The sequence below is a fragment of the Hemibagrus wyckioides genome, linkage group LG27 (assembly GCF_019097595.1).
Source record: "Hemibagrus wyckioides isolate EC202008001 linkage group LG27, SWU_Hwy_1.0, whole genome shotgun sequence".
NCBI classification, from domain to species: domain Eukaryota; kingdom Metazoa; phylum Chordata; class Actinopteri; order Siluriformes; family Bagridae; genus Hemibagrus; species Hemibagrus wyckioides.
In genome coordinates this window covers 12,000,451-12,014,994 of record NC_080736.1, presented here as the reverse complement: position 1 = coordinate 12,014,994, position 14,544 = coordinate 12,000,451, and the positions used below count along the sequence as shown (strand labels likewise).

General features: G+C 41.7%; 1 protein-coding gene across 3 annotated transcripts in view; it reads left to right on the top strand.

The window, feature by feature from the left end:
- Positions 1-14,544, top strand: part of ankrd11 (ankyrin repeat domain 11) — a 108,181-nt gene continuing 93,637 nt past the window's right edge. For all 3 annotated transcript variants that reach the window (XM_058382319.1, XM_058382316.1, XM_058382318.1), the window contains exon 1: positions 1-479. The gene's annotated coding sequence lies outside the window, so the exon portion shown is untranslated. The remainder of the gene's footprint in view (positions 480-14,544) is intronic.

The following is a 14,544-nucleotide window of genomic DNA, read 5'->3' as shown; positions in this document are numbered from 1 at the left end:
TGGTTGCGTCCTCTCTTCGTCAGCAGTGTGCGAGTCAAAGGCCGCTTGAAACGGTTTCGTAAAGAAGACGGACGTTAAAGGGGGGATTATTTTGACTCCAAGCGGATTTTATTTGCCCTAAATCTCCAAAATCAAGCCTTAAAATCGATACGCGGTTACCGTGATAAGCAGTTAGCTTGTACAAAAACCATGGAAATTTCATGATCTTTCTTCCCAGTCGCCTGCCGGAGCCAGCTGGAGAAACATTTCCGTGGGATCGAAAGCGAGGAATTAACTTCAGCTTATCTTTTCACTGGCGCTCGCGCGCGCGCTGTGTGCACCGCGGCTTCTCGTGAGCCCGTGACTGAGATGTGTGTCGCCTTTGCCGTATACCCTCGAACTCTAGCCCGCTGAATGGGAAGGCCTCAAATGGGAAAATCAAGCGTCGGGGGGAAATAGCAAGTATAATTGTGTAGATGTAGCTCACATTTCTGACGAAGGTAAGCACTGAGGCTGTTTTTCTTTTCCTTTTCCTCTGTGTACATTCTTGTTGGCGTGTTTTCCTTTTCTGCTGCAGCGCGAGCTGCGTTTAACGACTTTAAGCTAAATGCTAAAGTTACGGACAGAGACGCGCTAGCCGCGGTGCTAACGTGAGCTACATTTTCTGTTTGTTTTCTCTTCACTGAGCAACAACTGCGGTTTTATATACAAGCGAATATTGACTGTGTTTTTTCTTTTAAGGCGTAAATATTTATATGTATTTGAAAGAACCTAGCTGTGCTACAGTTAGCTGGTGAAAATGGGGCAGAGTGTAACCTGAATACTCGGTGTTTTAGTGGCGCTTGTGTGGCGTTGTTGTTTTAGCTAGGCTAGCTGAGGCTGTTTAGAGCTCAGTGTGTGTTTTTAGGGAGTTAAACAAATAGAAAAATAACCCCGAGAAATAATAATGCACTTTTGAGGTCATGGGTGGTTTCTATTGCATGTGTGGACTGTATTTTGGAGCAGGTTTATCGCCTGAAAGAAGATCCAGTTCTTGTGATTTAACCTTGTTATCTCTGTACCTTCACAATTAGTGCTATATGCTGGGAAACTCACTGATTTCTATTAAAATAAATACACTTTTTTTTTTTTTTTACCTAAAGGAGATTTGGGGTTGGATAGAAAAGTGTTGCAGTGTTTTAGATCTTCGGACGTCCTCAAACGTTAGGTTTATTTTGTACACAAACAGAGCATCAGGGATTTGTTGTTGTTGTTGTTGTTGTTTATTGTGGTGCTGTGTGAAATAGAGCTCTTCTTTTCCAGCTGTTGAATGCTGATTTATTGCCTTTCCCAAGTCCAGGTGAATGAGTTTAAAACGTGAGCTTGCTGTATAAAGGTGATGGCCTGAGGCAGATTTCAGGCTTTAATTCATGAGGTTAATTAGAGCTGCTGGTTTTACTCATTTGGCTGGGTAAGGATGAAGGAGCAGTATCCAGAATGGAGAAGCAGGATGGAGGATGAAGGAGCAAGGTGGAGGAGGATGAAGGATGGAGGAGCAAGGTGGAGGATGAAGGATGGAGGAGCAAGGTGGAGGATGAAGGATGGAGGAGCAAGGTGGAGGAGGAGGATGAAGGATGGAGGAGCAAGGTGGAGGATAGAGTTGCAGGATAGAGATGGAGGATGGTAACACTTGGTGCAGTGAACTGAAAATGTGCTCTGCACTGCAGTGATGATACCTGCTGTAATTCCCAGCACATATTCAAGCCCTGGAAACGTTAGAGCGTTCTGAACATCAGAAGAACACTTCACACACTTGTACGCCACATAATAGCCAACTCATCATTAAGACTTAATCAGAATCAAAACAGTGGTGTTTGCATTTTTATCAGAAAGCAATCAGGGAGATCTGAATGAAATTTGGTGGTAATGTTTGTAATATGTTAAACAAAAGGATGGTGGGTCTATGTGAGGAATCTGCACGTGTGTGTTTGGCTCATGATACCCTTCTTAAGCAAAAAAAAAAAAAAAAAATCTGTTTTAAATGAATTGTACGTTGGGACCGGTGTTAAAAATAACGTCTTGAGCATAAGTTTGGTTTAGTGTTTGAAATTTGCCCAATCTTTGGCCATATGTATACGGTTAGAAATAATGCTTTATTTTCTGTCCGCTTCTTCCCAAACTGAGGCTTTAACATTATTTGCAATATAAGAGCACTGTTAGTGTACATTTTGTGTTATTTCCAACAAAGAGAGAATCCTCGTCACAGTATGCGGTGTAAAAACGAGCCAGTGACCACGTTCGCAGGCTCTCGTTCTTAACACCCGCACTCGGATGAGGTTTTGTTGTGATGGAAATTTAAAACTCGAGCAACGTGATTACAAGCTGAAAGCGCTGACCAGACGCGAAGATGGAAACGCTGGTGTTAAACCTTCGCTTCTCACGTGTGTGTAACTTTGGAATGGATTAACATGTATAGAAATCATCTTAGTGAACATCACTCCTCTGATGACGGTTCTCTGTCTTTCCCTCTCATCCCTTTCTGTGTAAACGTTTTAAAATCCTGTTTCTGTTCGTTATTTGGAGTAGAGTAGTGGAGTAGGAATGATCCAGGCTGCAGTCTGATCAATAAATTCACAGATTATACTTCTTTTTTTTTTGTGTGTGTGGATTTCTGTTCTTCATATCTGAGCTGATTGTTAAAGGGAAGTTGAATTGTAGTGTATTGTCTGTTTGTGTGTTGTGGCAGTTGTTTCTCCTGTTTCTTAAGTGTCGGTTTCTCAGTCCCTCACGTGTGACACGTTCAAGATGGTGCTTGTTTTGTTGTTAGGCTCTATGGTGTGAACCAGAAACAGGAAATGGAGTCCTGGCTGAGGTTGTTGGGTCACTAAAGACCAGGGTTTCGACTTTACATCACCGCTTGCTTCGTGTGTGTTGGATCGTGCTTTCTGAATGTGACAAACTGCCTTAGTGTGTTCAGAACTGGCTGTAGCTGAGCAGCAAAAAGTTGGACTTGTCTACTGAGGAATATTTAGTGAAACTGGACGGTGCTGCAGTTATTTTGACGTTCAGATCCTTTTAAATGAGCTTACAGACAAATTATTGTGCTGTGATTGGACATGATTATAAACAATCATACCTACCAATGAATATACATCTCACTCTAATAATACGAGAACAATGTCTATCATATGTCCATTACAGTATTTCAAGAATGTCTGCATTTTTTTTTTGTGTGTGTTTTGAAGTGTCTGTAGATATTGTGTAACAGTTGAACGAAGACATTCAGTTCTTTCCCACAGTCTTTATCATTGAGTAGTATCCTATCATATTGGGTTATTTTTGTAAATAAAGACTTTTTTCCAAAGTGAAGGAAACAGTGAAACTGGAATCTGGCACAACCCTAATAAGCAGCATAATAATTCACATGATTAGGCTGCTAATATTCAGGGAGAAGCCTCTGGGGGGAATTACAATCCAGTTTCACAGTTTTTCCTCGCAAAAACTTTTTTTTTTTTTTGCAAACTGTAAATAGCTTGAGACAGACTAGATAACACAGATAGATGGGGGTTTTTTGACTAAAAAAAATCTGAAATGAAATAGAGAACGGTTTCACTAGCGTAGCACATTTTAATAGGTGACATCTGGTTCTCTAATTAAGTTGAAACGTTTATTCTGCCAGAATCCTTGGACACATTCCAAACAAAAATAATCAGCACATCATCCTTGGAAGCCCGTGATTCATGGCTGGATAAACGTCTGAGGTGGGTTTTTTTCTCCCTGTTTTCACTGCCTGCTGATGATATGAAGCTAACGTTTAGTTGCGTGTTTTATCTGCTGCTGTCAGAATCTGCGTCACCTATAAATCAGACCTCGGCTCCACAACAGGACGAGGTATACTCGGCCGTGGGGGACACGGGGAGGTGGGGGGGTTCACCGATTTTCTGGATACGGTTAGAGTTTGGCCGTCTTCACGTAACATGGGAACAGTCCCTAGGCTTTACTTCAACAACAAAAAGTTCGTGAGAGTTTGTGTTTGACGTATAATTTTTTTTTCTAAATCTGCAAAGAAATATGTGTACATATTAGTGTGCTTGTGGTTCATAGTTCTGGGTGTAATTTTTACTAAAAATCTTGAACTGATTGCCATTGTGGAAACTTGAATCATATTTATACAGAGCCTGTTTTGCTGACCTCTTTATTCCTTTGTGGTCAACTCGGGCAAATCTGCAAATTTAGCTCCAAAGTAGTGTTGGTGCTTGTGGCTTAACTGTGACTTAGAAACAAAATTGAGAAGCAACCGAGTCTGATGATCGCAGAAGAGGCTTGTTTACAGCTTTAAGGTTTAGATTTGGATCTTAGAGTTGGGTTTTGCCCTTATGCAAAAAAAAAGAAAAAAAAATTCCCAAGCTGATGCCTGGAACTAGAACTTTGGAAACCTGTGTGTGTGACTTGGCTGTGGCAGACTGGTGTGTGTGTGAGAGACATTTGTTAATGCACTTTTCCATTTTAGGAGGTAGATGACTACTGTACACAGGCAACATTTCTTAACACTTGGCACTCCAGATATAACGTTTACCCCAGTCAGGGATTGTTTTCTAGGGTTCTTTGAATTGGATATACTTTGGTCATGTGGTCTGTGTGTAATTTTTGTACAAAGCAGCAACAACAAAAATCTATTCACTGACAAAAGTCCCTGAAAGCCCCGAACACTTATACTTTCTGTTTAGAGTATCAGTTCTGTCAGAATGAAATTTGCATTGTTTTGCTTTGGGGGGGTTTTTCCCCCCACTGAAGCCCAAATGTAGTCAAGAAGACTGGCTGTGATTTTCCACCTCCTGTTTGTATTTACACTGGTTCACTTCTTGTTGCCACGGTTACACTGGAGCATGGCTAGCGAGGGATCCAATAACTATCTGTCTTGTAACGGTGACATCCATTACAAGCTACACTATATTGCCAAAAGTTTTGGGACACCCCTCCAAATCATTGCATTCAGATGTTGTTTTTCAGGGGATGAGCTCGGCCCCTTAGTTCCAGTGAAAGGAACTGTTAATGCTTCAGCATACCAAGACATTTTGGACAATTTCATGCTCCCAGCTTTGTGGGAACAGTTTGGGGATGACCCCTTCCTGTTCCATCATGACTACACACCAGTACATACAGAAAGCTCCATAAAGACATGGATGAGCGAGTTTGGTGTGGAGGAACTTGACTGACCTGCACAGAGTCCTGACCTCAACCTGATAGAACACCTTTGGGATGAATTAGAGTGGAGACTGTGAGCCAGGCCTGCTCATCCAACATCAGTGCCTGACCTCACAAATGTGTTTCCAGAGGAATGGTCAAAAGTTCCCATAAACACACTCCTAAACCTTGTGGAAATCCTTCCCAAAAGAGTTGAAGTGGTTGAAGCTGCAAAGGGTGGGCCAACTCCATATTACATTCATGTGCATGTAAAGGCAGATGTCCCAAAACATTTGACAATATAGTGTAGCTTGTAAGCCACTCATTTAACCAGAAATCCTGAATGTTTTCTGTAAAAATGAAATGTGAAGGGAATTGCATGAGCGTAAAATGCTTTCATGCAGCACACCAAGGCCTACTAGTGTCAGAAGGCTCCTGAACCGAGGTACTGCTCTAACTCAGTCTTCAGGTTCAACGTGGATTATCGTGTGATCATTACTAACAGCTGTCTTCTACAGTTCTGCCCTAAAGCTTTAGGAGGGAGGGCCTAAATGTAAGAGTGATAGTTTCACTATCGATTTCCTTCAGTTGTAAGTAGGGACTGCTCCTACTCATGTGTAAAATCGCTTTATTTAAAATGATTAACAGTGTTTGATGCGAATATGACATTTGAGCATGTATTTCTTGCATAAATTGGCTGAAATATTTATTAGACCTTTTTTAGACGTTAAAGACGTATGCTAGGGAATGTATTGGAAATTGTGTGTGTGTAAAAGGGAGAGTGAGAGAGAGAGAGAGAGAGAGAGAGCAGTATGTCTTCTCTTTTCCCTTTTCATGCTGATTTCAGAGCAGTGTGTCTCTTGTGTTGTCATTGTGAGTTGGTTTCCACTGTCCGTCTGCTTTCAGGGCTGTGTGTTTGGTGTGTAAGTGAACAGGAACATTCCTGCCCGTTTCGCTTCTCTCTTTTTGTCTAAATGGTTTATAGGCCCCTCCTTGGAAGCCAAATGCCATTTAAACCCCTTTTGAAATGTTCTCCTCCTTCCCTGGCAACACACACACACACACACACACGGCTGGGGTTGTATTTGATGCTTCACATACTTTACGTACATCTGGAGGATTAAGAACAGTATCCATCAGATGGAGCCGAGCCAAAACTCATGAAACGCACAGTTGACCCACAGTTTCTCTTTCTGCTGCCGTCATGATTGCCATGAACTGTGTCAGACAATTGTTGTTTTCAAGAATCATTAGAGTATGCATTTTGAGTTACAGATCCATAGTTTTGTTCAATTCGAGGCGGATGCCACACTTGAGGCATTATTGCATCATGCATAGCATAATTTTTTCAGACATGTACAATCTGTAGCCAACTGCACACAGTACATGTGCGAGAGCAGGTGTAAACTCAGCCTAGGCTGAATGGCTTTCTTTCACTGGTGCTAGCGATCTGATGCTGCAGTGGTGATTTGTACTTGATTTGGAAATGTTGAAGGGTTTTACAGGGAGGTGTTCTTCTTTCCAGCCTAGGTTGTGCTCCCACTGCAGTGCTGTTGATATATCTTTCTGAATCTTAAGCATCAAAAAGAGATAGCTTCTCTTCTCTCCTCTACTCTACTCTGCGTTTGCCGCAGTGTTTTTGCTCGAGATGCTTTCACCCAGTGTCTCTTTTCATCTTTTGCAATACGGTTTTTTGAAATGAAACCTAGTGTGTTGTCTGGGGTCTACATATATATGTATATGTGTATATATGTGTGTGTGTGTGTGTGTGTACACACACTGCAATGGTTGGCAAAGTATGTTGGTACCCTTGTACTTTAGATTTCCATTTAACCTGTGAATATTAGCTGTGTGTGTGTGCATGCCAAAGACTGCAGATTCACTTGTGTGGGCTGAAGTGAGTAGGCAGGAGGAGGGAGGATTGGAGACAGCAGTTGTTATGATTGGATGTGCTGAGCGAGGAGTGATGTATTATCCGTGTGCGGCTCACTGGGTGTTTGAAGCGAGCTGATAACAGAGAGTAAGAAAGAGACGTTACAGAGGGATTGTGTGTTTCTACAGCAGAGGAACAGGTGGCTTCGGCCATATTCCCTCTCTTTCTCCCTCTTTCCCTCTCTCTCTCTCTCTCTCTCTCTCTCTCCCCCCCTGCAGTGGAGGCCAGACTCTTTGAGAAAGGCCTTGCTATTACTTCTAAACATTTTTTGTTTCCTGGCTGTGGCATGGTGTTTACAAAATTCTGCAGAACTCACCAAAGCTGTAATAATTATAGCTTAATTGCTGTAATGATTTTGTCAAATCCTTGGCTGCTTTACAAGCGTTCTGGCTGCACGTTATAGTCGAATTTAGGATTTGTCAGCTGTATATTAAGCACTGTGTATAGGGCCACAGGTTTTGTAAAAATCAAGCTCCCTACCAAAGTAAAAGCACAGACCTGCCTTTGCATCATGGTTCATAATTGCGTGGAATGTAAAGCGGAATTTCCTGTTGATTTGGCTTTTTTTCCCTGACGAGGCATGGGGGTTTGGGGCATTTTGGAGAAGGCAAGCATGGCCTGGCTGACTCTCAATCCCTGGCTCCTTTAGCACTGCTCTTCTTTTGATGGGGCAGCTGCAGCCATTCATTCGGCCCATTTACATTGAAATGCGGCGGTGACAGGAAGGGGGGATGGGGGTCCCAGGCGCTGTGCATGACTGAAAAGCCCACCTAACCAAAGAGCAAAGGGAGCACGGCCACCACAGGCCTCTGACACTCCATTGTCTTTCTGCGGCTCTGTGCCGAGTGTATAGCACAAAGACTTAAAGTGCCTCCCTTCCATTCGTGCTACTCGGCCTCTTTTAATGCCTGTCTGTTATTTATAGGTTGCCTCTTTTCTGGGGATGAAAAGGGAGTTGGGGGGTTTTATTACTGCATGGAAAGCACAGATTTTAAGGAAATTTTCACTGTTGGATTTTGTCTGATCTGCAGTCTGTATATTATAGTGATGGCTTTACTGTGAGCTTAGAATACTAACACCAGCACGTCCTTCCTTAATCTATTGATATGCCTAATTCTAGACTGATTTCTTTAGTAGACAGGAATGTGGTGGTGGTATGTTTTCAGAGTAATCTTAATTAGTGCTTAATCTTTTGTCATGGTTTATGCACAGGGAACAGTCTTGTTACAATGGCAGATCAATAATAGTGACAAGATTTTTGAAGGCGTTTTCATGTTCATATTTATCCCAGGTTTTAAGTGTCTTAACAAAAACTATGCTTTCAGTTATATTTAATGTCTTGCCCTAGAGAAGGCGTATTATGACATGGGTTTAATTTAAACAGTGCAGTGTTGAACCAATATGTAACCTGGACAAACAGATTGCATGTTTCTTTTTTCACAGTTACCCCTCACACATCTGGTTGATGGTTTGGTGCAAAGCTTGCTTTCTCTCACCTACTCTCAGTCACTGTGTGATTGACTAAAAGTGAAAATGCTAGCTAGAATTGAATAATGAGCAATTTGGAGACAAAAGATTAGGTGCACTAATTACTTGCTCATACTTAAAACCTTCTCCCGTGACTTGCTTATCTTGTCAAGGGCTCAAACACATTTACAGCTTTGTTAGAAAAGAATAAAAGTTGTATACTTATACGTTTCCCTAGCAAACTCAATCTATATTACATTATTACATTACAGCTACTATTTTTTGCCTAGATGGTTTTCAGGCAATCAAGCCGTGGTACTTGACTTTTCCTGGTGGGCTAAATAACATGAATATACGCCTTATCCGTCACATGGTATAATAGTTATAAAGTAATGCTGTTCCCTCTGCCGGGTGTCTGAAAAGGCAGTAACCGACCAGAACGTGTGGAGAAAAATCCAAAAACATGACGCAGCTGCTGAGGGAATACCCAGATTGTAGGGGAGAACATGTACAGCATATGTTGTACTTAATAATAAATAAAACTGAAGTACATGTTATTAAAATGTATGTGTAATATTTATTTATTTATTTTACTCTCATCGGTTCCTGACATGTCAGATAACCCTCTACATTCATGTTATGACCTTCAGGACTTCTGTAATTCTTTATTCATATTACGTTAAGGTGATGTTAGTAAATAAGAAGTTAGCCATATATGTGTGTGGGATTTAACTGTGTAGTGTATAGAAAGTCAGGGTAGAAGGTTGAAGAGTTCACAGTGACCGTTTTGCGTGTTGAAAATAACAGTATATTGCTTAACCCCCTGTGGCTGCATGGCTGTATTTCACCCAAACCAGGCCAGTGTGTCAACAGAGATCATGCAGCACTTTGACCTTGTCGTATCACGCCATATTGCCCCGATAGGGCTGGGTGTTTTTTTCCACGGCTGTACGTTGGGGCAGGTGTGGTAATCTTGCCCTCCGGCTCTGTGCCAGGCCCTGTGCATTCTCCTAGTGCCATTGATTGCCTGTGACTCATCGCTTGTTTTGAACTTGCCATTTCCTGGTATTGCAGCACAGCAAACCAGTTTGTGGTCAGGGGGCGGGGTTTTTAACAGCATCAGTTTGCTGTGGTTGTGTGCTCATTGCTGGAAACACGTTTGGCAGCACTTCTGCTGCAGAAGAAGGCAGTTGGTTAATTCAGCCATTAAAAAAAACAGGAATCAAACACATGGCTTTCTCTGTCCAGTTACTCAATATTTTTCTTAATAGTTCTCTCTCTCTCTCTCTCTCTCTCTCTCAGTTGCATTTATTTTTAAATTAACACGTGTTATTGTGGAGTATAGAAATAAGGGTTTTGTTTTTTTTTAATGGCACTTGGGTAGTTTGGATCTTTTGAATGAATTCTTGAATGAAGCAGGTTCATTCTTTCACTACATGCTCATGTAGGCTATTATTGCTGATTACAGAGACCTTTGTGTTGAGGGATAGTCACTATCCATTTAGATGTGCAAGTGTGCAGCAGATTTTTGTCAGCAGGGTGTGTGTGTGTGTGTGTGTGTGTGTGTGTGGGACATGTTTGTTTCCCCCCCATGGTCACAGAATGAACATCCCATAATAGAGCCACAAGCTTGATCAGTGTTCTACGTTTGCTTTAAATAGAGACATGTTTGTTTGTGAAAGACTTATTGCTTTTTAGCGTGCATTTTGCCGGTTGTTTCTTCTTTTTTTTCGTTAGCTTTTTGCATATCCTGCTCAACCACGTCATGAAATCAGTGTAGCTGCATCTCCTGCTGTGATTAATGTCATTAGGAGTGCAACACTATGACGGAACATTTAATGTTTATTTTGGGTTGTGTGATTGAGACAATTATTTGCCATTAGATGTGATTAGGACATTGCACCACATCAGCGAACGCCCCGCAGGAACTCAGTCAGGAAGCAGGAACATCTGTGACTCGACGTGAACGCGCACACATACACAGCATTCAACAGGAATAACGCAGAGTATTCTCACAGGACACACAGCGACAGTCTGCTTTCTTACCACGCTCATTTAATGCACGTAGTAAATACTAATGCGCAGTTCTGAATTAGTGCACTAACAATATGGCAGTCAGTAGTAGCTCTGCTATTAACGTAGCTATAAACTGCTTCTGATTAATGTACAATAATTGTGGTGCTGCGGGCCCACAGGCACTGCTACAGTTATGTTGCAGTACTGGGAATGGATCTGTTAAACGCTCTATGGGAAAAGCTTTTCCTGGAGTCGTGCGTAAATGATGAATTCCCATAGAGAGCTAATTTGGGTGGCCACATCCTCAGAATAAAGCGAAATGATTATCGTTCTCAAAGGGTATTTAATACCCTTTGAATCTTTGTTAGGAAGCATATTGTCATAGATAACAGCTGTATCATGGCTTGCAGGTGTCACGGATTGAAACCGAAGCATAATTATGCCGTTTACGAGGGAATTGTGGAAATATGTTGTGGAAAAAATGTTCACGTTTCCTGTAAATGTTTCTCAAACAAAGGGCAATATAAGAAAAAAGTTTCAAATAAATGTTCAGTGACTACAGTTGACTAGTCATGGCTTAAATTACATCGTACACACGCTCCCACACTTATAACCAAGCTTGTTTTTGACAGGCTCACACTGCTGTGAGTGGTGCTAGCAGTGTTTGCTTGTGGAGAAACCCGTTTGGCTTCTGCAGTTTCTAGTTAAACATGCTTCAGAAAGGGCAAAATATCTCGGGTGAACTTTGTGCACACTCTTTAGGAGGCAAAAAAAAGGTGATTTCAAACCTGACTTGCAAGTCGCATTGAATGTTAAAAATGTTTTTTTCCTACAATAACAAGGAAAGCGTATATATACGCTTATATGTATGTATATATATAGCTGATCAGTATAGACGGGTATTTAGTGCTCTTTATTAAACTCCAGATTTTGCTTGGAATAGAAGGAACAAACTGGTGTCCACTGTTAATTTTGCCTCATGTATTATTTCATTCGTCCTGCTTAGAAAATCCGTGAGATGATGCTGTTTTTCACATGGCCCATTTTCCCGGACATTTTGAATACAGTGTACATTTAAATGTGACAGCAGTTCAGCAGTGAAGGTCCGACATGGCTATTAAGTTGCTTTTTGTGGTGGGTTTCTGGGTTTGGTGTAGCATTGCATAGAAGAATGACGCTATTGTTCCAGTCCAGACAAGAAGAGGAATGAGAGAGACGTGCATTTTTGACTGTTCAGTTTTCTAAAACAATAGCCGTATTTACATGCACAGTAATAATCCATTAATAACGGTGGATAGTTGAAAGGTTCATGCATTCATATGAATGTAAATGTGAGGGCAGATCCTGTGTGATCGAACCCATGAGGTGGGTAATACCTTAACGTACGCTACATTGCCAGAAGTTTTTGGAAACCCCTCCATATCATTGAATTCAGGTGTTTCAGTCATTTCCATATCCACAGGTGTATTGAATCCTCAGCCTGCCAAGACGTTTTGGACAATTTCATGCTCCCAACTTTTTGGGAACAGTTTGGGGATGACCCCTTCCTGTTCCAACATGACTACACACCAATACACACAGCAAGCTCCATAAAGACATGGATGAGTGAGTTTGGTGTGGAGGAGTCCTGACCTCAACCTGATAGAACACCTTTGGGATGAACTAGAGTGGAGACTGTGAGCCAGGCCTTCTCATCCAACATCAGTGCCTGACCTCACAAATGCACTTCTAGAAGAATGGTCAAAAATTCCCATAAACACACTCCTACACCTTGTGGAAAGCCTTCCCAGAAGAGTTGAAGCGGTTATAGTCGCCAGCTATGGCAGTGGGCCAACTCCATATTACATTCATGTGCATGTAAAGGCAGGTGTCCCAAAACTTTTGGTAGTATAGTGTGTATGTATGATGCACACGTGCATTTGAGTCCCAGTATGCTTTGTGTGGAATCAACACTGAGGAGATGTGGTAGCTTAGTGGTTAAGGTTAACCTACTGATAGGAAGGTTGTGAGTTCAAATCCAAGGTCCACTAAGCTTCCACCGCTGGGCCTGCTGGCAAGGCACCTTAACCCTCAGATACTCAGGTAAATTGTAAGTCGCTCTGGATAAGGGCGTCTGCCAAATGCCAGAAATGTAAAACTGTCCTGAGAAATGTCCATGAGAAACCAGCGCTCATTCTACAGTTTCAATTTGTACACAGTGCTTTGATGCAGATGTGGGAGGGTGCACATGGTAAAACTTACTCTTAAACACTAACCTTCAATTTCGCTATCATAAGCACAAGTGACGGTGTTTTAGTTTTTATCAGTGTGTGTATTTTATATGATTTTCAAGCAGCCAGTCCATCTTTCATGGAGGACGTTTTGCAAGTATAAAGTGTTGAGCAATGTTACTGTGGTCACGAACTCTTCTCCTTAATGCCTGTTTAAGCAGTCGCACTCGGATGATGTTTTGCTGAGATGGACAGAATGTAAAACTTTTTGAAGAACACAAGCAGAGCGAAGAAATAACTAAATGTGCTGATTGGACTAAACATACTGACTCAACTCCCACGCTTCTTGCCGTTATGTTAAACCTCGCTCCAAACACGCATTAATGTTTGATTAGATTACACGTAACACACATATGTAGACGGCACAGTGTAGGATACGTGCACACCATACAGAATCTGCTGTCAGAATAATCGCTTCACGTAAACACAGCAGATGATTAGGTCCTGCTTCGTGAACATTACATTAATTTCCGTGAAAGCTGTCACATCAGCACTTTTACTCTTCAGGTGCAGTCTTAGCTCCATTGCATTTATTGAGAACCGACTGGACCAGGAAGATTAGGAAAGAGGATGTGGAATAAATGTCGGGTTTATAGCAACTAATCTCTCCTGAACTATAGCTAGCAAAACAATAGCTATATTCTTTTATTACGTATGACGTCCCTGTGATTCTGCAGCCATGTTCAAATCATATTGAATGGTGTATCGTGTGTGTGTGTGCGGAAGTACCAGCAAACCACATGCACGCTGTCATGAAACGTGTCTTGTGTAGTGCTCTAAGCACATACACCATGAAGGTCAGTTGATTACATTCAGCATTCTCTAGTGTGTGGTTTCGTAGCGTTAGACACACTGATGCACAGTAGTGATAACACAGGAGCCGTCGTATCACCAACATACAGAAGACACTGCAGGATTATGAAATCTTATTCAAACGTTGCATTGTGGAGGAAGAAACCCAGAAACTTTATTTGCAGATTGACCAGACAACTTTTTTAACAGACAAGGAGCTTGCTCTCAAACTGTAAAATGTGGCCAAGTGATTTTAGACGTGTGATCAATCACGCCCTTATGTGGTTTTTTGAAGATTCCCTTTCAGATTTTGACCCTTTGCTGTTTTTAGATTTTGCACCAGTGGCTGTGGGGGTTTCCTCATTCAGCTGTTAGTGAGATTAGATGCTGATGTTAGGATGAGGAGACCTGGGGTACAGACTGTGTTCTGGTCCATCCCAAAGGTGTTTTTAGTGGGGTTGAGGTCAGGACTCTCAAAATCTTTCACAGCAACCTTGGCAAGGGATTTGGAACAGGTTTGGGCTCCGTAGTTCCAGTGAAGGGAAATTGTAATGCTTCAGCATACATCTAATATGATTCTATGCTTGCAATGTTATGGAAAAACCTTGGAGAAGAACCACATATGGATTTTTTATTTATTATCATTATTTTTATTGAGGCTCGAGTTAATTTAGTTATACCAGTGAAACAGGCCAGCATCTTTTAAAATGCATTAATAAGTTTAGAATCTGATAATAGTGGGCTGTTATGGAGCCCTGGCTCAGCTTTAAGGGCCCCTCGGTGTCTCTTGTCCCCAGCAGGAGAACCAGAGCTCATGTTTCAGGTACCAGTCTCAGCTCGGGTAAAAAAGACTGGGAAAAATATGCCTCGTGATTGTTCTCTGTAAGTGCTACCAGGGAACTAGTCAGTTACTTGCCTTTTGTT